The 24,104-nt window shown below is 40.9% G+C and overlaps 1 pseudogene; it reads left to right on the forward strand.

The window, feature by feature from the left end:
- Positions 1-10,298: 10,298 nt before the first annotated feature.
- On the forward strand, positions 10,299-13,965 carry LOC132499866 (cell division cycle-associated protein 7-like; annotated as a pseudogene).
- Positions 13,966-24,104: the final 10,139 nt, after the last annotated feature.

Below are 24,104 nucleotides of genomic sequence, written 5' to 3' on the forward strand. Positions count from 1 at the left end.
GCTAGAGAGGTAGGTAGAGGCCAGATCAGACAGGTCCTGGTTTAAATTCACGAGATGGAATTTAAACTTTATCATGAGGGCAATTGGAATAGATGATTGCCTATTTTATCAGTAGGGCACTTGGCATGCAGATCACCTTCTGCATCATAAGCATTTGTTTTGGAATCTTCCGTACTTTTTCTTCATATTTTTATCTTAACTTTTCTCTGTTCCTATTTGCTATCTTAATGCCAGCTGGCACTCTGTTTCCTACATATCACTTTTTCCTTGCCACACACATCTACTTGGATTCAGGAGGTCATTCTAGCATAAACTCTGGTGAATTGACCCAGGGGAATTTCTAGATTCCTAAACTGAATAATGGTCTTAACAAAACATTACTGTCTATGGAGGAATTTAATATTTGATAGAAGTGTCATTTAAATTTAAAGGTGATTTATTCATGAAAGAAGTTGGGACCACTTAGTAGCCATCGAGAAAAACAAAATATTAGATCCTTACCTCACACCAAATAAATACCAAATGGATTAATCACTTACATACAAAAATCATAATACCAGATGAAAACTAGGGAGTTTCTTTTAAAAACAATCTTGTATTAATAGTGACTTATAAATATGAAACAAAACCTAAGATTGATTAATTCACTAATTTATTAAAATGAGACAATTCTGTAAGGCAAAAATTATCCTTAACAAAGTCAAAAGAGAAATGCCATACTACAAAAAATATATGCTATTCAGATTATGTATTTCATTAGTATTAAAAGAGTTCCCCAAGCAGCCGCATAGCACAGGGAGATCAGCTCCATGCTTTGGGACCGCCTGGAGGGGTGGGATAGGGAGGTGGGAGGGAGGGAGACGCAAGAGGGAAGGGATATGGGAACAGATGTATATGTATAACTGATTCACTTTGTTATAAAGCAGAAACTAATAAAAAAAAAAAAGTTCCCCAAAATCAGTCAGAAAAAAGAGAACCACCCCAAAAGGAAAATCTTACAGAGAATATAAACAGAGTTCACAGAAAGGAATGCTAATGATTTTTAAACTGTGAAAAAAAAAAAGTCTTATAATTGGAAGGAAGGCAAATGAAACTACCATGAGATTCTATTTTTTACTTACCTGATTATCAAAAATCATCAATTTTGATAGCACACTGTGCCTGTGACAGTGGGGGAAATAGGCACTCCCATACACTGCTGTTGAGAATTTCAGGATGTTCCAGAGAAGAATCTGGCAACAGCTATCAAAATTACCAATTCATGTACACTTTTGACCAGCAAATCCACTTATAGGAAAGTTGTTTCTACAAGGATATGTATTGAATCATTGTAACAGCAGAAGTTTGCAGAAACAAACAAACAAAAAACCCAACCCTCCTAAATATCCTTTATTACCACACTAATTAAATAAATTATGGCACATGTATACCTGAAGTATGATGCAGCCATTACAAATAATAATGCAGCATGAAATAATCTCCAAAATATAGGAGAAAGAAGTGGGGTGTAGAACAGTGCATACAGTATGATACCACACATGTAAACTTTATCCTATGACATGCATTTGATAGCTCTGGTAGAATACACAAGAAATTGATTTTGTTGACTGCCTCTAGGGAGAGAAACTGGTGGCTAAAAGACAGAGGTGGGAGGGACAGTTGCTCTGTGCATATATTACCCATCCTAAAAATCTCTCTCCTTCCCCAAGTACAACTGCCCTGTGATGCTCTGAAGGTCAGCTGACCCCTCTTACTTTTTACGTCTTCTCCTGAAGTGAAACTATCTCTCCTTAATGCTCACATCTTCCAAAGACTATGTGCCCTGTTATCTAACGAGATCTTTATATAAGACCCTTTGTAAAGTATAAAACACTGAATATGGGTAAGGAATAACTATTATCAATACTAGTCTAATATCTTGAATTGTATTAATTTGACAAGCAAAGCAAGGAAAAGTTGGAGCAGAAAAATAAATTTCCCTGATCTTAAGTAGATTTAAGCGTTCCTCTCTTCTGTGTATTTAGCCTTTCCTTGTCAGAGAAAGAACCACAACTTCCCGAGGTTTAGTATGGTGCTTAGCTCACTGTGGGTGTTTAACAAATGTTAAATAATAATAACGGCTATTTATGGATCATTGCCCTACCTGATAATCCTTTCCCTCCACTGAGTCACACCTTCTAGCAAACCATTTTTAAAATGTATTCCTAACTAAATTAAGGTGCAATAACTCACAGTGAGAACTGATATTTATATAAAAAAGAGAACTGGCACAGAACCAATGATTTAAACTGCAACTTTCCAATTCTTTCTTGGTGGCATTAATAATGGTGGCCTTTGGAAATGTCTTTTCTTTTATCAAATACCATATTATAATTGTGATAGGCTGGCTCAAGGGTAATCTTCTCAGTTGCTTTTTTTTTTTCCTCCCCTTTGCTTTTATATTTTGTGATATGCCCTGGGGGAAGGGCATCAAAGGGAATAATAATCTAATTTTAACCTTTAATTGTTCTTGCTGTTTAACTACGTCCTGGTTTCACAGTCTTCCTGCTCATTAAGCTATATCCCTCCTCTGCTATGGCCCATGAGTCCCTGGAGGCTGAGATAAATGATCTCTGAAGGTCAGACACTACATGTTCCTTTAGAAAAGATGTATATTTTATGTGTCTTGTATTGTTTTTGTTTGTGAAGAATCATGTCTGTTTAATAAACTTGAATAAAATACTAACCCTTTAAAAGGATAAAAATTCTCTAGGTCCTTTAAGAATATGTCCATGGAGCTGAGTTTCTGAAACTCTGGTTTAATAAAAATGCATAGTCATATCTCTAAGGCATCACAAAATTGGTTATTCTTACCTGGCATGCCTTTCCTCTGCCTGGCAAACTCCTACTCAACCTTCAAAACTCAGCTCAAATGTCATCTCCTTTCTGAATCTTTCCCCAGCAAAGATGGGCAGCCCCCTCTCTGCTCCCACGCCACCTTTCAACCCTGCAGCTCTTCTCTTGAGCTCTGTACTTATCTGCTTTTGTGCCTGTACCTCCCATCAGACTGTGGACTCCTTGTCAGCAAGAGTGTTTCCTATTCTTCTTGGAGTCCCCAGTGACTGGAGCATAGGAAGTGCTCAACAAATGTATCTTGAAGGAAGGAATGAATAAATTACTGGAAGTAATAAGTCCTGGGTTCTAGTCTCAGGTCTGCTGCCAATAATGTGTGGTCCCGAGCAGCTTCATTAACTTTTCCAGACTTCGATTTCCTCAAGTATAAAATGAAGGGATATTTTAGAAGCTCTCTTAGGCCTATTTGATGATTTTGTTTCCTTAATTATTATTAAGACTATTAACTCCTTTGGGCAAGGATTCTATCTTCTGTGTCACTGTACATAGCACACTGTTTCATAAATATTTGTTAAATTGCTCAGAAAAACATGAATCGAAAAAGTAACTTATGATTAAATTGTTGGGCAAATGACTGGTGTCACCTCAAACCAAGGGGCTGGTTCTTTTGCATGGTTAGCTTTGAAAGAGCATTCGTTATATAGAACTTTTTGTTCACATTTTTATGCATCTTCAAATATGAAGGGCACATATGAAGCAGTGGCAGCAGCCAGGCCTCAAAGAAACAACAGTTAATGAAAATAAATGATAATCACTATCATGAATGTATATCATTTATTGAGCACTTATTTTGTGCCAGGTAAATTATATACATTAATTTTAATTTTCCACACAACTTTTCAAAACCTTAGAAAACGATCAAAGCAAACCTTAGAAAAGTTATGTAACTTGCTGTTCCAATTATCTATTGCTATGTAACAAAACCTCCCAAACAGAATGGTATATAGCAACAACTGTTTTATCACGCTCCTGGATTCTGTGGGTCAGGAATTCAGACACAGCATGGTGGGTGTACTTTGTCTCTGCTCCTATTTGTAATCATTCCTTGAATTATTTACTTATACCTAGCCTGGTTTGTGTGTGTGTGTGTGTGTGTGTGTGTGTACACACACTAGGAACCCCTAGATGGACTGATCTGGCTGTTGGCATTGCCTGGGAAGGTGAGCCTGGGATGAAGCGTGATGCCTTCTAGGCCAGTGGTCCTCAACTCTGGCTGCACGTACATTAGAACTGTCTGGGAAACTTGTACAAAATGCTAATGACTATAACCCATCCCAAAACTCCTAAGTCAGAATCTATGGGGGTAGGGCCAGACACTGATATTAAAAAAAAAAATTTCCCAGATGAATAAAATATGCAGTCAAGTCTGAGGACTACTGCACTAAGGAATGCAAATGCTTTCAGTTGCGTATCACTGAACTGAGACTCCCTGGAGTGGGACTCATAGAAGATGGAGTGGGATAGACTCCATGCCAGGAATGAGAGCCTCGTTATCAGACAGGGAGCTTTACGTAGAAGGTGAGGAGACTCAGAACTGCCTAGCATCAGAGGTCAGCCAGTTCCGGTCCCACGTTGGGCCAGAGCAGCAGTGAGCATGTCCCAGGATTGAAGGAGGAGCACCTCGGACAGCTCCCCTGACAGGGGTAGGAAGCCCAGGATGCTGAGTCCCTCAAGGCAAGGTTGGTCTGGAGGGCTTCATATGGGGCATGGAGTGGGGCAGTGATGGGGAACTTGACTTACAGATGCAATGGAAATGAGGCAGAAGGTGATATTAATTGAGCAGATTTGGCTCTGAAGCAACAGCCGGGGCAACACAGTCCAGGAGTGGATGGAACACAGTAAATCTGGAGAATATGTTTCTGACGATGTTCCTTTTCATTTCTTTTAATGGTACTATATTGTTTCATTTGTTAATTTTAAATGATCAGTTATAATTTTATGAGAAAGTCATCATTCTTATAAATGAAATAATTCTTCCTAATCGCAGAGCATTAAAAAATACAAGGATACCAAAATTAATAAATATTTGTTATTTGTAAAGGTTTTTTTGCTGAAGTTTTCATTTAGTTCTTCAGTACTGTGAATCACTATTTTAAGAGAATTTAAGACACTTTGAAGCCTTTTGTTCGAACTGTAATTTATCATTGTTGTAAAGAGAAGTCAAAGTAATACAGTGTAATCCCACCATGTCCTCATTTAACTTAGTCAGATCTGACTACCCATGCTTGGAAAAAAAAAATACAAAGGCAGAGGAAGGAAGAAACCATTTAAATACTGCAAACGATTCTGCTCTATCACTAAATGAGTGTATCACATTTTCTCGTGTCTCTCACATTGAGAGCATCTTGCTATGCTGATGGTGATCTTTGTGTTTATTGCTTAGACCACATATTTATGCATATTTATTACTGAATACAGTTATAACATAAAACTGCAAATATTTATGTACATTACACTTTAGGGGCAACATGCAGGAAGTTTGCGAATAATTGTAAAAATACTGTGACTGCTGGGATCCTTCATGGGGCAAATTTTCTCTGAATCTCTTGAAACAAGTGTCTGTAACAAAGAAGAGAGGGGTATTTTGGAAGCAGATACAGAACTTGGGAAAGCTGCTACTTTCCCTTGCAGCTCCTGCCCCTCGGGAGTTGTGCAGCTGAGAACACAGGGTAAATGGGCACCTGTCTCATTCATTCCAGTATTTATTCAAATATTCACTGACCGTCTACTCTATGCCCAGTTCTCTTCCAGGTTCTCACTGGAGAATCAAAGTTGAACAAGATTGATGAGACTTGACCATCACAAAACCTGCATTCTTGTCGGGAGAGAGGCCAATAAACATCGATACAATTTAATTTTGGATTGTGGCAAGTGTTTTGAGGGCGATGAGGGAAGCAGGGACAGAGTGAAGGAAGAGAGGGTCCTTTAGATAGAATATGATCAAGGAAGGTGATTTCGAGGGGCTGACATTTAAACATAGGCTTGTCAATGACAAGTGCCTCTACTGATCGAGCGCTGCATGTGCTTTTTCAGTTGAAAACAATTTAAGAAATGAAACAATGAGTCAATAGGGCCTAAATGTAAAAAATTTAAATAATACAGAAATAGACATAACTAAAGGCAACAGGCCCCCTGACCCCTCCCCACTCCACTCCCTTTCCATGTGTGCCCAGTGTAACCATCACGCACCCTGCAGACTTTTGACCATGCTTTTCCATGCTTGTGGGATCTAGTTTTGCATATTAGTCTTCATTCCATGACATGCTTTTTTTCCATTTAACAATACATCTTCGAAATCTTTCCATGCAAATGCCTGTAAGTCTTTCTTTTTTTTTTCCCACTGGGAAAATAATTTATTTTATAAGAAATTGTAGGGCTTCTCTGGTGGCGCAGTGGTTGGGAGTCCGCCTGCCGGTGCAGGGGACACGGGTTCGTGCCCCGGTCCAGGAGGATATGCCGTGGAGCGGCTGGGCCCGTGAGCCATGGCCGCTGAGCCTGCGCGTCCGGAGACTGTGCTCCGCAACGGGAGAGGCCACAACAGTGAGAGGCCAGCGTACCGCAAAAAAAAAAAAAAGAAATTGTAAAACAAATGGAAAGAATTAAACCTTCAGATCAAATGATGTGAGACAGACCACACTGTGCTTTTTCTCCAGTGTCACAGGCCTGAGAAGCTGGGGCTGAGCTATCCATGGAGAGTCCTTGAAGAGTCAAGAGGTAGGAAGAAAAGTGACAGTAAGGGAAAGCTCATCTTGAATTTGGGAATTTAATTCTAACAATGTTTCACAAAAACACAGATGGTCTTAGCCAGCATCTATCATAAAAAGAAACTTCCAAATACCCTAATCATTAGAGGTTGTTCTACACAACTATTAAGAGTAAAAGAGATATTTTTTCTTGCTTTTTTTCAAAGGTTCAAGTGAAAAATTCTTAGATCAGGATTATTTGAAAGCCATTGCTCAAGTAATCGCCTCAGAAGGCAGGAAATAATCATCTTTGAACAATGGTGGACTGCTTATTGTTTTTGAAAAAATCCCACAATGCCAGTTGCACTTGAACAAAAATTCCCCCTGGACTGGTGCCTGAAGTTGTTTTAAAATGCCCCAAACATCTGCTCCCAAGCCTTCTCAATTCTGTTGGATAGATTTTACTAAGCTGTCTCAGAGTCTCAGCCTTGTTGTTGGGTATCTGGAGACCAGCGGTTTCAACAATGGTTGTTTTATATGCTTAACAACAAGGCTGGCATGTGATGGAACTCAGCCATGGAACCCCGTGAATACCAATAAGGAGTCAAACAAACAGATAAGTGCAAATCTAACATTATAGTCTTCCAGCCTGGCAAATAAGCATATGCATATACCAGCCTGGCCAAATAAGAGTTGCATATGCAACTCTCATAAAACTCTAAGGTTGCTGGTGGTGTTCTTTTTTTCACAGAAAAAGAAAATAAAGCTCAAAAAAAGTAAATAACGTAATAAGGCCCTAGGCTAAGCAAGTAGCACCCAAGCTCTCTCTGACTCAAAAACATGTTTTTATAGACTCTTCCACTCTGTCACAGGCATAGCTGGAAAACCATAGGCTTTTCCTGAATTGGCAGGTCTATTTTATGTTGGAAGGTTGTATTTTATATATCATTGGTCTTAAAACTGGGTAGGAAAATATCCTAATAGTAGGGTACTTTTAAAGGAATATTTTAAAAATCATATTTAAAAAAATCACACACATTTTTAAAGGAATCAATATTCAGACTTTGTCATCCACATATACTTTTTTTTTTTTTTTTTTTTTTTTTTGCGGTACGCAGGCCTCTCACTGTTGTGGCCTCTCCCGTTGCGGAGCACAGGCTCCGGACGCGCAGGCTCAGCAGCCATGGCTCACGGGCCCAGCTGCTCCGCGGCATGTGGGATCTTCCCGGGCCGGGGCACAAACCCGTGTCCCCTGCATCGGCAGGCGGACTCTCAACCACTGCGCCACCAGGGAAGCCCCACATATACTCTTATAATGTCGATTTGTGTGTCAAATTGTGTCTCCCAGAAGAAAACAGCTATATTACTGTGGTGCTTTGCACCCAGATGTAAAAATATTCAGGGCACCAAAAAAATGGAACAATTCAAAAAATTGATGTCAGTAAAATTACTTTTCACAAAGGTACAAAGCTCTCACATCTATTTTATTAAGATTTGCCGTTATAATTATTGTTTCATGTTTAGTAACTACCAATAGTTATAATGAGTTCAAATTGTTTTGAGAATTATGTAATATCCATAACTGTAATGACAATCCAATGAAAAATAAACTTTAAACACTAAAAAACCCCATGTTTTTAAAAACGTATTTAATTTTTAAATGTGTTTCATTCTTCACACACACACTTTCTCTTACTCAAGCCTATACACACTCATACGCACTTAGGACTGTATTACTTAAAATGCTATTTTAGATTTAAGCCTGAACACTGTATTATTAGTTGTTCCTTCCCGTGTAATAAACTACCACACATTTAGCAGCCTAAAGCCACCCCTGTTTATTATCTCAGTTTCTGTGATCAGAAGTCTGAGCATGACTTAGCTGAGTCCTTGGCTTAAGGTCTTACAAGTCTGCAATCAGGGTGTCCACCAGGACTCGGTTCTCATCACAGACCCGAATGCAGAAAGATTCACGTTCAAGGTTCCTTGGATTATTGGCAAAATTAATTTCCTTATGGCTGTAGGATTCATGGCAGCTTGCCTCTTTAAAGCCCACAATGGAGACAGAGAGAGAGAGAGGGAGGGAGAGAGAGAGAGAGAGAGGGAGAGAGAGAGAGAGAGAGAGATTCTAGAGCTTCAGGTTTGTTTTTGTTTTTTGCTGGTTGTTGGTCAGAGGCTGCCTTTGGTTCCCAGAGGCCACCCACAGTTCTTTGTCATGTGCTCCGCCCCACAGTTCACAACAGAGCTGTCTGCTTCTTCAAGGCCAGCAGAAGAGTAAGAGTACATCTGCTAGCAAGACAGTCTTAGGTAATGTAAGGGAATGACATCCCATCAACTTTGCTGTATTTCATTGGTTAGAAGCAAGTCACAGGTCTCACTCACATTCAAGGGGAGGAGAATCTATAAAAGTGTGAATACCAGAGGGCAGAATCACTGGGATCACCTTAGCGTCTGTCCATCACAAACACTTTTCCAAGTCTTTAGACTGTGAGATACTGGGCCTGATGGTACCCCCTCCCTGCACCCCTTCCAAGAACCAAGGGCAGAAGGAGTGGCTGTTGTGTGAACCCAGTTGAAAAGGTATCACATTTATAGTGCATGAATAGACAGATTAATGGGACAGGACAGAAACTCCCCAAGTAGATTCAAGTGCAAGTGGAAATTGTGATTATGATAAAAGCAGCCTGCCTCTAACATTACTGGAATAACGATGACTTATAAATTAAATGGTGTTGGGGCAACTGGATAGCAATTTGAAAAAAGATAAAATTAGATCCATACCAAAGTTCCTAATTAATTACAGTTCTAAATGTAAAAATACTATACAAGAATAGAAGAAAATATAGGTCAATTTCTTTATAGGCCAGGGAAAAGCCTTTATAATGTTGATTCAAAATCCAGATATAGGTCTAAGGCCAGAGGAGGGAGATCAAGATGATGGAGTAAGAGGATGTGGAGTTCACCTTCCCCCATGAACACATCAGAAATACATCTACATGTGGAACAGTTTTCATGGGAAATTAACTGGAAACTGGGAGATGGACTCCTATATAATCAGGGCTCTAAGAAAGATACACATGTAATCAGGTAGGATGGGAAGGAAACCATCTGGTTGGGACCTGTGCCCCTGGGAGGGAACTAAGAGGAAAAGGGAGATCACACAGCCAGGCATTCGCCCTGGGGAGTGAGAGGGTTGAGCCACACACTGGGCATCCCAGTCCTGGGGTCCTACATGTAGAAGACCAGCCCCCTTGGCTGCTTGGAGAACTGCCGGGACAGGTAGAAAGGCTGAAGCTTAGCCTCCACTCATAAAGGAGTGCACTGCTGCTGGTTGCCTCTAGGCTGGGTGAAGAGAGGTCTGCCCTAGCAGCTGCCACCTCGCTGTGCTCCCTGGTCCAAGCTGAGTGAACAACCCATCCCTGCTACTCCATGCCGGTGGATCTAGGGCTGCCAGGATCTGGGAGAAGACTCAACCTACAACCTAGGGATGCAGAAGCAACCTGGGGTCCCTGGGTGTAGTGCAGGTGGGGCAGTGATGGCCATTGTTGGTGCTTACTCGAAAAGCACCCCAGAAACAGCCCAGACTTGATAGCAGCGTGGCTGCTGGAATCCCCACCATTGCCTCACTGTGTGCCCCAGCCCAGGCTGAGCAAAAGCTCCAGCCCCGCCCACTCCATGCCACTGCCTAGCACTAGATCTGGGGCGACCACAACAGTGCAAAAGATGCAACTGTGGGCTGCATCTGAGCAGAGCCACAGACATCTACACAGGCAGCACATCGGACCTCTGTAAGCACATGAGCCCCACTTTCTTTAGCACTCCCCTCCTTTTGGGCAAAGGTCTCAGTGCAGGGAGAAAGAAAAACACACCATTAAAGAGAACAGAGCCAGCTTGAGCTGGACCCTCAGGGCTGCTGCTCCAGTAACTTGGGAGTAGACCCCACCCAGGACAGGGCAGTGATGGCCACTGAACAGAGAGGAAGTCCTGCCTCACACCTAGAGCCAGCTCTAGCTCCTCCATCACCAGCTACAGCCCCTACCAAGGTGAGAGTGGTTACCACACCCTGAGGAAAAATGTGACTGGTGTCCATATCAAATCCAGCACTCCCACCAAAGGGACTGGGCAAATGCAGTCCACATAGTCCACATAAGAACACCGCTTCAAGACCACAATTCATATGTTTCATCTAAATTCATAGAGACAGAGAAAGTTAAGTAAAATGAAAAGGAAGAGAAACTACTGTTAATTGAAAGAGCAAGAGAGAACCCCTGAAAAAATAATGAAACAGAAATAAGCAATCTGTCAGACAAAGAATTCAAAACATTGGTAATGAAAATGCGAAGTGAATTAGGGAAGGGAATTGGTCTAAACACAGATCATTTTAACAAGGAACTAGGAAATATAAAGAAGACCCAATCAAAAATAGATAATTCGGGGCTTCCCTGGTGGCGCAGTGGTTGAGAGTCCGCCTGCCGATGCAGGGGACGCGGGTTCGTGCCCCGGTCCGGGAAGATCCCACGTGCCACAGAGCGGCTGGGCCCATGAGCCATGGCCGCTGAGCCTGCGCGTCCGGAGCCTGTGCTCCGCAGCGGGAGAGGCCACAGCAGTGAGAGACCCGCATACCGGGAAAAAAAAAAAAAAAAGATAATTCAATATGTGAGATAAAAAGCACTCTAGAAGCAATGAATAGTAGACTAAATGACACAGAAGAATTCATAAGTGATCTGAAAGATAAAATAATGGAAATCACCCAAACAGAACAGCAGACAGAGAGACAAATTAAAAAAAAATGAAAGCAGCATACGAGATCTATGGGATAACATTAAACGTGCCAAAATTCACATTATAGAGGTTCCAGAAGGAGAAGAGAGAGAGAAGAGGATTTAAAATGTATTTGAAGAAATTATGGCTGAAAACTTCCCCAACCTAAAGAAGGAAACAAATATCCAAGTACAGGAAATACGGAGGGTCCCAAACAAGATGAACCCAAACAGACCCACACCAAGACATATCATAATTAAAATGTCAAAAGTTAAAGATAAAGAGAGAATTCTAAAGGCAGCAAGAGAAAAACAAAGAGTCATATACAAAGGAATCCCCATAAGGCTATCAGCTGATTTCTCCACAGAAACTTCACAGGCCAGAAGGGAGTGACGTGATATATTTAAAGTCCTGAAAGGGAAAAATGTGCAACCTAGGGTACTCTACCCGGCAAGATTATCATTTAGAACACAAGGAGAGATAAACAAGTTTTCAGACAAGTAAAAACTAAAAGAATTCATCAACTCTAAACCTACTCTAAAAGAAATTTGAAGGGTCTTCTCTAAATGGAAAAGAAATAAAGATCTATAGGAGGGGGAAAATCCCAATAGGAAAGGCAATGTAAAAGACCGAAGATCAGGTAAGTAAGCACTTTATCACTTCAATAGATTAAAAGACAAAAAAATTGTAAAAGCAGCTATAACTACAATTAACCGTAAAGGGATAAGTATGAAGATGTAAAATAAGACATCAAAAACATGAAATGTGGCAAGGGGGAGCAAAATATGTAAGTCTTTTAGAATGTGTTTGAACTTAAATGACTATCAGTTTAAATCAAGTAGATGTAATTATGTGTCAATATACGTGAACTCCATGGTAACCACAAGTCAAAAACCTACAACAGATACATAAAAACCAAAAGGAACCCAAGCATACTACAAAAGAAAGTCATCAAACTGCAGAGGGAGAAACAAAAAGAAGGACTACAAAAAATAACTGGAAAACATGGAATAAAATGGCAATAAGTACACACCCATCAATAATTACTAGAAATGACTGATCTAAACCACAGACAGAAAAACAGTCTCGAACAAAAGAAGATAAGGAGGTAAAACTGAGAATAGATGAAACCGCAGAGATGTTTGTTGGTGGAAACTAGGCGAGAAGTTGCATCTTTTTTCTACCTCAAGTAGGAGGCGGAATCCTCAGCCAGAAAAGAAGCAAAAGGATCGCAGAGCAAAGAACTTCAAGAAATTCAGATTTGTCCAGTTGATTTCCATGGAAACCTTGTCATTCTATGATGACAGTTGTGACCTCTTTGCTTCTGATAATTTTGCAAAACACAAAACCTAAATTCAGGTCAGAGGTCAGTGAAGAACTGGCAAATGGTTTTCATGAGGACTCTGATAAGGAATCTTTCTGCGGCTTTTCAGAAAGTGAGGTGCGAGAGGTGTTAGACCATTGTGGATTTTTACAGAAACCAAGGCCAGATGTCACTAACGAACTGGCCAGTATTTTTCATGCCGACTCTGATGATGAATCGTTTTGCGGTTTCTCAAGATGGAAGGACTACAACAATCAGCAAGGCATTAATGCCTCACTCGTTCTGATTGACTAGAGGCTGCAGGCAGACCACACGGGCTGTCGGACCTGCAGTCAGTGCAGAAGTTCCGGACCTCTCCGGGTGGCCATGAAGTTTCCAACTCGAAACACCAGGGGAGCAGCCAACAAGAGAGCAGTGCCCCCCGAACCCTCAGAGAATTCTGTGACCGATTGCAATTCTGATTCAGAAGATGAAAGTGGCATGAATTTTTTGGAGAAAAGGGCTTTAAATATAAAGCAAAACAAAGCAATGCTTGCAAAACTCATGTCAGAATTAGAAAGCTTTCCTGGCTCCTTCCCTGGAAGGCGTTCCCTGCCAGGCTCCAGTTCACATCCAAAGACACCCCGAAGGCGCACATTCCCAGGTGTCTCCTGCAGGAGAAACCCTGAGCTGAGAGCTCGTCCTCTCACCAGGTCAAGGTCTCGGGTCCTTGGGTCGCACAGTGCCCTGCCCACGGAGGAGGAGAAGGACGAGGAGGACGAGGAGGAGGAGGATAAATACATGTTGGTGAGAAAGAGGAAGCCCGTGGCCGGCTACATGAACGAAGATGACATGCCCCGAAGTCGTCGCCCCGGACCCATGCCCCTTCTCCATATAATTCGCCCAGTGGACGAAATCACGGAGGAAGAATTGGACAACATCTGCAACAACTCTCGAGAGAAGATCTATAGCCGTTCATTGGGATCAACTTGTCATCAGTGCCGCCAGAAAACTATGGATACCAAGACAAACTGCAGAAACCCAGAGTGCTGGGGCGTTCGAGGCCAGTTCTGTGGGCCCTGCCTTTGAAACCGTTACGGTGAAGAAGTCAGGGATGCTCTCTGCTAGACCCAAGCTGGCACTGCCCACCTTGTCGCGGGATCTGCAACTGTAGCTTCTGTCGGCAGAGAGATGGGCGGTGTGCAACTGGGGTGCTCGTGTACTTGGCCAAGTACCACGGCTTCGGGAACGTGCATGCTTACTTGAAAAGTCTAAAACAGGAGTTTGAAATGCAAGCATAATAATTGGAAGATCCACTACCTGCCTTCCACCTCACAAATCTTCCTTGTTTTAATGTTTTCAATTCCGTCATGTGATTGAAACCCGAGTTTAAGAATTCTGATGATCAGTCTGTCTTATAGGCAAATCAGGTTAACCTCATTAGACATGCACGTGTGTCTGGGCGTCACGGGGGTGTAGTGCCCACTGTACTCTGCCCTCCTGCAGTTTCTCCTTTGCATTTCCCCCCACCCCTCATCCCATGCCATGCCCCTCTTATCTCCAGTGGTTCTCTTCCATCATTTAGTTTCAGAATCCTTTTTAAATGACAATTTTATGAAAGCATGTTTGATTTAATTCGTGTTGAAATAGCCCTGGAATCCACCCATAAAACCAAGCACTTAGAAACTCAGTAGTAGTGTTAACTAACTACATCTCTCGATTTCCAGAGACTAGCCCTCTAACTTGCTTATGTGAAAACACTGGGTCTGATTTTAGTGTTCGCTGACATTTTTAACAGAGTCAAGGCACAAAAGTCTTAAAACCACGTGGAAAAATTAGGTGATTGTTGGCAAGTGGAGTATATGACTGTGGAGGCCTCTCAGGAGAATATTCCATGTATCGTGCTTATTATTTGAGTTGTCACAGTTGAGGCTTAGTTGATGCTGATTTCTTCCACCAAGTGCATCTAGCCCACATGGTCACGACCCAAAGGTTCTCGGGCAGTGCTATGCTTGAAATCATTGTAGAAAAGCCATCCTGGGGAATTGGGACGGGGAGCCTTCAGGAGTAGGCCGATTTGAATTCATGGAATAAAACTTCAGGATAACTGTAGTTTGCCAAGTTGATTTCAGTTCATAACGTAAGGTATTTCAACTAAATTCTTGCTTATGTTGCATGGAAAATTGATACTTATACTCAGCTACAATTCTTTGCAGTTTTTCCTTTCTTGAAGAAATTATAAGCCAGGCACAGGGTTCACATTCAGGTTTGAAGCACTTTTATAACACTGAGAAGTGCGTTTTTGGAGAAGGGTGACTTTCAACAGTTTGCTAACTTGACATCTCTGCCAGTTTAGTTTCTGGGCAGAGTCCACGTGTCGTCTCTCCCTCCACCTGTTTTGGCATGAATCAAATCGTTCAATAGAGGTAGAATCTAAGTGTGTGTGTGTTCATTTTGCTTTGCGTCTGCAGCCCGTAGCTGTGCCTGTGCAGTGTTTGGTGCATAATTGGACCTTGAATCAATAAATGTAAATAGAGCAAAAAAAATTACTAGAAATGTTAATTGACTAAAGGCTCTGATCAAAAGACAAAGAGTGTCTGATTGGATAAAAAAACCAAGACCCTTCAATATGTTGCCTATAAGAAACTCACTTTAGGGCAAAAGACACACAGAGTGAAAGTGAGGAGATGGACTTTTGAACTTTGTAAATATTTTATGTGTTCAAAAATAATTGAAGAGCAATGGAAGAAGAAAATTGTAGAATTGAATGTAAATATAAACACAGGTACATAATCAAACTGATAATATAGTGACACATACTCTATAATATTAAGGAACTTTTTTGCAGTTTTTTTTTTCCTAAGGAAAGAAAGAACGGCAAAGAAATCTTGACCTTTACTTAGAAGTATTATTGCTAGCAGTAGTATGGATACAGTAATTCTGAAACTATTTTGTGTGTACGGCAGGATAGAACACATGACTAAATACACTGATGTAGGTGGAAACAAGCGTTCTCATTTGTAGAAGAAGGAAGATACAAATATGAAATAAGAGATGGTGAGAACGAACTCAGGGGTGCTGGATTTGAGTTGGAAACATCAACGATAGGAACTCTTAAAACTGTTTTCTTAGTTTTGTTCACTAAAAAGGCCTAGAAGCAATGACACCTTAGTATCAAGTATACCTAGAGCCCAGACTGTGGTTTCTAAGTACAATTCTCCATTAAAAGAAACCAGTACTCCTTGGAGAAATGGATGATTCCAAATTGGTTGTAGAGAAAGCCCAAGATGAGCCCAGAACATCTTATGACTTCAAATAGTTCAACCTATACATATGTGTGTGTGTATATGCACACATACAGACGTATACGAATATGCACACTCGAGCAGAGGGGGAGAGATATTTTGAGACAGAGACAGAAGGCAAATAAATGTGGGACAGTGTTAACAGTTGAAGAATCCAGAAGGATACACCCATGCTCATTGTACTAGTCTTTTAATTTTTCTGTAGATTTGACATTTATCAAAACAAAATATTGAAGTAATGGAAAAGTTTCAAGTATAATAATTGAAAATTAGGGCAAAAGCTACTACATCCAGAACATAATTTGAAGATGGGCTGTTTTGGCATTTTGTAAGCATCCTCTTGACATTTGGGAGTAATTTCAAGCATGGGAATGCATGATCTGTTAAAAAAAATTCAAAGGAAATCAGAGAAGACCATAATGATAAACTTAGGAGAAAATTATGGAAGGGATATCAGAAAGCAGGTGAGCCAAAGGACTTCTAAACCAGACCAGTGTGACAAATCATCTTTGAACCCACTGGCAAGCTTTCTGGAGGCTTTTTCTGGGAGAATCAAACTGGGTTAAGTTCTCATACCTTCCACCTCCTTCTGATGGACTTATTCAAGTGTTTGTATGTAAAGAGGAAGGCTGAGAGGAAAAGCCTCCGGGATACTGCAAGGGGCAGCAGCGGGTTGGGGTAGCAGAGGAACGATTCTCCACAGGCTCATCTACGTTTACAGAGTGGGATTTTACTTCTGTACTACGACAATGGGCACAGAATAACCTGTGCCAATTGATCTCACTACCAAGCATCTGTGAGAGAAGTTCCATTTCTTTTCATGTACAGAACATTCTACTGTTTTCAAGGTGCTACCACATGTAGACCTGGACTCATTTGATCTTGATAACCAACATATCGAGTACCAGAAAGAGCAGATATTTTACATCTAGATTTTGTAGGTGACAAGTTGACAGAGAGGAGGCTTTGCTTAAGGTTCCATGATGGGTAAGTGCAGGTGGGAAAATAATCTGCATGGGGTGTATAGTCCCTCTCAATCGCTCTGTAGAAAATAAGCAGTGGTGCCAGCAAGAGATATTGTTTGCCCCAACAAGACTGCCAGGGAAAACTGACTCTTTGCTGGACCTCCAGAAAGTGTAGGAAAATGTGGTGAAGTCATAAGACACGGGCTCAGAGAAACTCCTGAAATCATGCTTGCTATCAGAAAGCAGATAGTCTATTTGCTCTGGTTTATATTGTGCTCATTTCCCAGATGGATGGAAAGGATGCTGTGCTGGTGCTCTGGAATAGGGGATGTTCATTAGGGAACATTATCTTGTTCCCAAGATAATGGGGAAAAGTTGAATGAACAAAATATGCTGCAGACCAAATTTGACTTCCATTAAATATCATTTATAAACCTTCTAAAAGAACAGAAAGTATTTACAGGAGCTTCAGATTCAGAAGAAATCAAAGAAAACGACAAGCTTGTTTTCCATTTTTGTTGCACTTGCCTGCTACTGACTTGGCAATAGGGTACATATTTCATTTGGAGAGTTGTCTTTTTTACAGCATACAGGCTTTGTCACTACTTATGGTGACAGAAAGTGCCTCCTGGGTCTCTCTCATCCTCTGAGAAGGATCCCCAAACTTCCCCTTCCACAGGGTGGGCTCCCAGCTACCATGTGTCTATTCTGTGGCTCTCCCCCCAGACACGGTGGATGGGCTGGGTGAACAGCTGTCTATTGGTCACTTGAGCTGAAGACATGTGCACTGGTGAACTGTGGGGCCATTCTCTTGGTCTTGTACACACACACAAGAGAAGAAAGTCGCAGAATAAAGTCAGGTGTCTTACTGAGGGGAACAGAGCTAGCTATGATGAGGGGCAGACAATAGCCTGAATGAAAATGGAAATCTCCCAGGCTCCGCAAGCTTTACAATTCCCAGTTCTAGCCACTGCGGTGTCTGGCTATTCACATTATCTTGGACCTCCTTGAAATATCCCTTGCTGGAGATTGCAGAAACGCCCATAATATTTTGCAGCTCCTCCCATCGGGAGGTGGATCTTTTCCCCATTTCTTGAATCCGGCTGAACTTATGAATTACTTTGACCAGTAGAACGTGGCAGAAATGGAATTGTATGAGTTTTGATTCTGGGTCTCAAGAGCTGCTCTTTTAGGAACCCTGTGGCCACCAAGTGAGGACACCTTGTCTAGTATCCTGAATGGCCCACTTAGGTGCACTAGACGGCAGCCTGCCAATCCCCGTAAGTGTGTGAACACACTAGATCAGGCTTATAACTGACATGCCAGCTGTGTGCAGATGCACAAGCTATCTCAGCAGAGACCAGCTGAGCTGGACCACACCAGAAAAATGACCCAGTCTCCAAAACTGAGTTAAATAAAGGGTGCTGTTTTATGTCATTAAGTTTTGAGGTTATTTGTTATCTGGTAGTAGCTAACTGGTATGCCCCTGTACCCTTCCAATAAACTCCTAACCTGTTTTTCCCCCTAAGCTGTGTGTTTTTACATCTGTGTATGTTTTTACTGGCAAACCAAAGAATCTTGACCAAGAGAGAAATTGTATCAATAGAGAAGGCTACAGAACTACAGAGACTGTGGAACTGATTGGCTAAGTCACTCAGGGCAGCATGCAGAAAGAATTCCCTTATTTGCATTATGTTTTACTGAAGCAGTTAATTAAGCAAGGAACCCACCACAACACCAATGGATGCCCATAAAATATTTTTATCCTTCCCTTTAATCCTTGTAATCCTTGTCCTGTGAGATGCAATATATTCTGTGGTCTGGTAACCAATGCATGGTGTTGCCTTGAAGACTTTTGCTTCTTGTATCTTTTTCTAAGTGGGGGTGGTTTGTGGTTCTGACAGCTTTTTAATTTTTCCATCTAACCATGGAATTGCAGGATGGAAAAGAGCATTGTCTGACAAAATGGAGTCTGGTCTAGAGGGAAAATGGGCTAATCTGGAAATCATTCATTTTGAGGATAGGGGCCCACTGATGACATTTATGGTTTCAGTTGCTAGATATGACTGATTGGATTATCTCCCTTTAGGAGGAGAGTGGGTGAGAGTGTGTAGTTCAATGTAAGCTGTTTTAATCATGTATGGCTGGGAGACCTCATATAAGGAGACAGGTAGAGGGGAGTGTGTGTGTGTGTGTGTGTGTGTGTGTGTGTGTGTTTATGAATGCCAACCAAAAGGAAGAACAGACAACTTTCGGGGGGAGTATCTCTACAACTCATATCCTCTTTTTTCCTGCTTACTGTTCCCCTCCTGGTAGGACTAGATTCCCAGCAACAATGTTTGCAATTCCAGAACCTCACCGCCTGGCCATTGTTCATTGGGCCAAGGGTACATACCTAACTACAGCTGGGCCAATCACTTTCTTCTAAAAATTTGGACCTGTGAGTGAGAGATGTTTACTGATTTTCTCTCTGAGTTGTCTGCACCTGGACATCTAAGCTAGGGAGCTGCAGAACACCTACATTTCCCTATGTGCATGCGGAACATTGAGAGCCAATCTGGAGAGAGGAGAGGAGAGGAGGGAAAGGGATGAGGAGGGAGGGAAGGAGAGAAAAGAGAGACATATACATACTGGGTTCTGGGTTCTGGATAACTTCCTAGCAGCTAGTTCTGGCTCTGGGGTTCCACCATATATCCTAGCAACTTTTAATAAATTCCCTTCATGATTAAGCTAATTTGAAATGGGAATCTGTTATTTGTAATCAAGAAAGGCTCAAATAAGGAAAGTTCACAACATGAAGAGGCAGTTATTTTAATTTCTTAACAATAATATGGAAGAATATTTGCTAATGCCTGGCTGTATCTAGTTTCTATTTTATTTTTTGATAGTTATGCCAGTAGTCAATCTGGGGTGCAAAAATACAGTGTGCCACTTACTCAGGTGACATTTTTATTTGCATTATTCCATTTGTATTATTAGAAGAAACACATTTTTCAATCTCACAGCACATATATCTATTGTTTTTTCTTCCAGTGAATTGAGTTTTGAATACATCCTTCATCAATCTATAAATTCATTTTTGGAAAATGAGTATAAATATCAGTTAACACATAAACACATGTTGTAAATGCAAACACAGTTTAAAATGTTATATCTGCTTCACAACTAATGCTCCTCTAGCCTGTCTTTTTCCCAAGTGGTAATTCTTTCTGGAGTTCATAAATCAATATAGCTATAGTTATTCACAGAGGAAATATACCACTAGTTTTACAAGTTGCATCATTTAAAGAAAAAAATACCTATCAATTTAGATTTAATGTTGATGTGTGGAGGCTTTCAGAAGTCTACTTTGAAAGTAATGCTTTTAAAATTAATTTCTTACTTTGGAACCTAGGCAAAAAAAAAAAATTAAAAGCTCTTCATGAGAAGAAAAACATAAATACTTCAAAGGCTGTGCTGGTGAACTACGAAGTTAAGGGCTGATAAAGAGATTTTCAGGTTAGCTTAATTAGTGAAGACGATTAGATAGTGCCCTCAGCACCCACCCCAGCCAGACAATTGGGAAGAAATAACCTGTATTAGTGATACTCAGTAACCAAGTTAATCCTTGAATTGGTTACTTTTGTCTGTGCTACCAACATCATGCAGCCCTTTAATTATGATAAAGATCCATTATGGAATCGGAAAGAAAGTTGATAATACTATTAAAGTTGTCATGATGAGAAAAGTTCTGCAATGAGCCATTAACTCTTCTCCCCATACAAGTGCTGAAAAATCTGAGCACTGGATGGAGAAAAAGTCATGAATGGAGGAACCTTGCTGAGAATGGGTGCAGCTTGATTTCACTGTGGAAGAATAGGTTTGAAAAAATTCCCCCAACATCAACACTGTTATAGATTTGGGGTTTACCTGACACCTGTGGGCACTGTCATAGCATTTGAAACCTGAAAGGCATTTTATATCGAATCTGATCCAATTTACTTGTAACGATGACAAAACTGAGGCCCAGAAAGGTTTGATAATTGTCCCGTGGTTACAAAGATAATTCTGCAAACTTTGGAATCAATAACAAAGCAGCTCTCATTGTTTTTGAGGGCTTGCTATGCAGCAGGTACTGTGCTAAGAGCATTGTATACACTTTCTCATTTTGATTCTGACAATTTTATTATCCCAAATTTGATTCTGATAATAGTTGAATTATCATTAGGGCATGATATTATTACTATATCATTTTACAGATGAGGAAACTAAGGCAGAGGGTAGTAAGTACCTTGCTCAATGGCGGGCAGCCAAGAAATGTCAGGGCTGTGTTGGAACTGCGATCGGACCCTTCCAAAGCCCCAGGCCCAGCACCTCCAAGCACACCATCATGCTTCCATGCTCTCCATCTCGATCAGAACTTTATGAGGCCCTTATGGAGCAGTTCTCCACTCACAGAAGAGCTCCTAGTTTAATAACAGGCAATGTAGCTGTCTGAAAAAATTTTTAATAATAAAATTTAAAAGGCAGCCTGGACTTGAATAGTATGACAATAAATAGTAAGTAATGTGGACTTTTTCAAACAGTAGAGTGGGATTTTGTTTTAATTCAAGGGAATGACCTGGCTCTTAATATTTGACAGTGACAAGGAATGTGAACATAATATTCTTATTTAGAAAGTATTTTATTCACTGTATATTTAGGTATTAGACTAATCTCGGTGGAAAAATTCACGAGGCAGCTGTGTATTCATTGGCCATATGCCACGTTCTCTCCGAGCCAGACTTGATGAAATCTGATTCACATTTGGGAGAGACCAGCTGCCTGCCCAGCGCCCAGTAGTAACAGGAGCCCACTACCTGAGGGCATTCTGCAGGGGCAACTGGTTTAGTGGGAAGGTATATTTCATTTAAGAAAAAGAAAGCTGGGAAAGGGACCAAGTATTTCCTTTCCAATCACTTGTAATAATAGAAATTACAATAAAATGTTTTTAAATTTTAATTAAATAAATACATTTAACAATACAGTTAATTAAATTTCTTATAATAAAAGATATCCAGTTACAAGTTATAATCTACAGTCCTAGCGGTAGAGTCTGGTCACTGCTAGCAACATAAAGCTATTTTGTGGGCCTCAGATTTCCCTCCAATGCTTTTGACAGAAATATTCAAATATGCGGACAGAAACCCTCTCAAAGCCTAATGCTTAAATCTCTGTCATAAAGTTGATGATATCATTAACTGAGCACAGAAAAGAGAAGACCTAAGTTTGAATGTTAGGTTGGCAAACAAAGCCCCGAGTGAAAAAGGTCACCGACCTCTCCTGTGTTTCACTTTCCGCCTTCAAAATAACAGCGGCAGCAGGGGTACCATTAGATAGCACTGAGGAGGTGCCAGGCACTGTTCTAAGCACTTCTCACATATTAATGGATTTAACCCTTCATTTTCCTCATTGTAGAAATAGGGAAGCTGAGGCAGAGGGAAGGTCATGGTAACTTCCCCGCAGTTACACAGTGAGTGATGGATACACGATTCAGCTCCACAACTCATAAAGTTATAAAGAATGAATTTATACTATCTTACCCACAACTCCTCTTCATCAGTTGAGGGTGTAAGATCTCTGGATTAGTGAGAATCCTTTCAAACACAAATGACAGAAATCCTCTTAAATTGGTTTATGCAAAAAAGGGAATTGCTCGTGAGACTTTAATGTCCAGGGTAGATCCAGGAACAGCTGGATCCAGGAAGTCAAAGCATTAAATCAAGACTCTTTCTCCATCTCTTCTTTTCACCATGTAGGGTGTTGTCTTTAGGGGGCTTTCCCCTTAGGTCAGGTCCCAGCATTTCCAGGCATAGATCCTCAAATCTACACAGCCGATACAGATAAAAGGCTTTGGCGGCACCTGTAAACCTCTGAACTGAGTTTCACCGGTTCTGATTGGTTTGTTCTGGACCACGGGACATCCCTGAACCCATCACAGTGGCTAGAAGAGCAAGATGTTGTGAGTGGTCTGGGTCACGTGTAACTCTTGGAGTCAAGGGTGCATTCAGTTTGACCTGAGTGGGTCATGCAGACTGAGGAAAAAGAGGTGTGGTTCTTCAAGAAAAATCAGGGCACTATTACCAGAGAAAGGGGGTGGATGCTGGGTAGGGAAAAAAGGACAGATGCCACTCCAATTAGATTGTTGCTTTGACAATTTCCAGCACTAAAAGCCTATAAATTGCTGCCAAAAGAGGGAAGGAAGGGAAAGAAAAGGCTGTGGTGTGTATGTAAGTCCTATCACAATTAAATTACCAAAACTCATTTCCCCTCTAGTGACGTCAAGAACTCCTTTGCTACAAACCGCTTACCAAAATAGCTAGAATAATAAACTACAAGATTTAAGTAAAAAATGTTATGCTATAGTATTAAATGTATATAATTTCACACTCTAATTTTATAGTATTAAAAATGTGACAATCTAAAAATCCAGTGGTAATGATTGGTTAAATGTTATGATATATCCATACAATATATACTTACGAGAAGTGATGTTTTTTTTTGTTTGTTTGTTTGTTTTTTCGGTATGCGGGCCTCTCACTGTTGTGGCCTCTCCCGTTGTGGAGCACAGGCTCCGGACGTGGACGCGCAGGCCCAGTGGCCATGGCTCACGGGCCCAGCCACTCCGCGGCATGTGGGATCCTCCTGGACCGGGGCACGAACTCGTGTCCCCTGCATCGGCAGGCGGACTCTCAACCACTGCGCCACCAGGGAAACCCAGAAGTGATTTTTTAAAAGAATATTTAGTTATATGTGAAACTATTAAAGATATAACGTCAATTGGAAAAAAGTTAATGGATACAAAAAACACATAGTATGCTTCTAATATTATTAAAAAAGAAACATCTGTTTTCTGTTTATATAGAGTAAAAGTGCTGGGAGCAAAAATACATCAAAGTATCAACAGTGGCTATCTCTTGGTGTTGGGGTTTTGAATAATTTTAATTCTCTTCTGTACACTTTTCTGTACTTCCATATTTTCTACAATGAACATGTAATACATTTATAAGCAGGGGGAAAAACCACATAAAGTGGTTGAACAGGAGATTTTGAACGTGTGCCTGGTAAATTTGAGTCAGTGTACAGTGAGAGATGAAGTGTACATAGCCCAAGAATTAAACATAAAACACTCTTGGAGATAACCAAAAGTTGGTTATATTTGCCTACTTCAAAAGGC

Source organism: Mesoplodon densirostris, chromosome 12 (genome assembly GCF_025265405.1).
Source record: "Mesoplodon densirostris isolate mMesDen1 chromosome 12, mMesDen1 primary haplotype, whole genome shotgun sequence".
Lineage (NCBI taxonomy): Eukaryota > Metazoa > Chordata > Mammalia > Artiodactyla > Ziphiidae > Mesoplodon > Mesoplodon densirostris.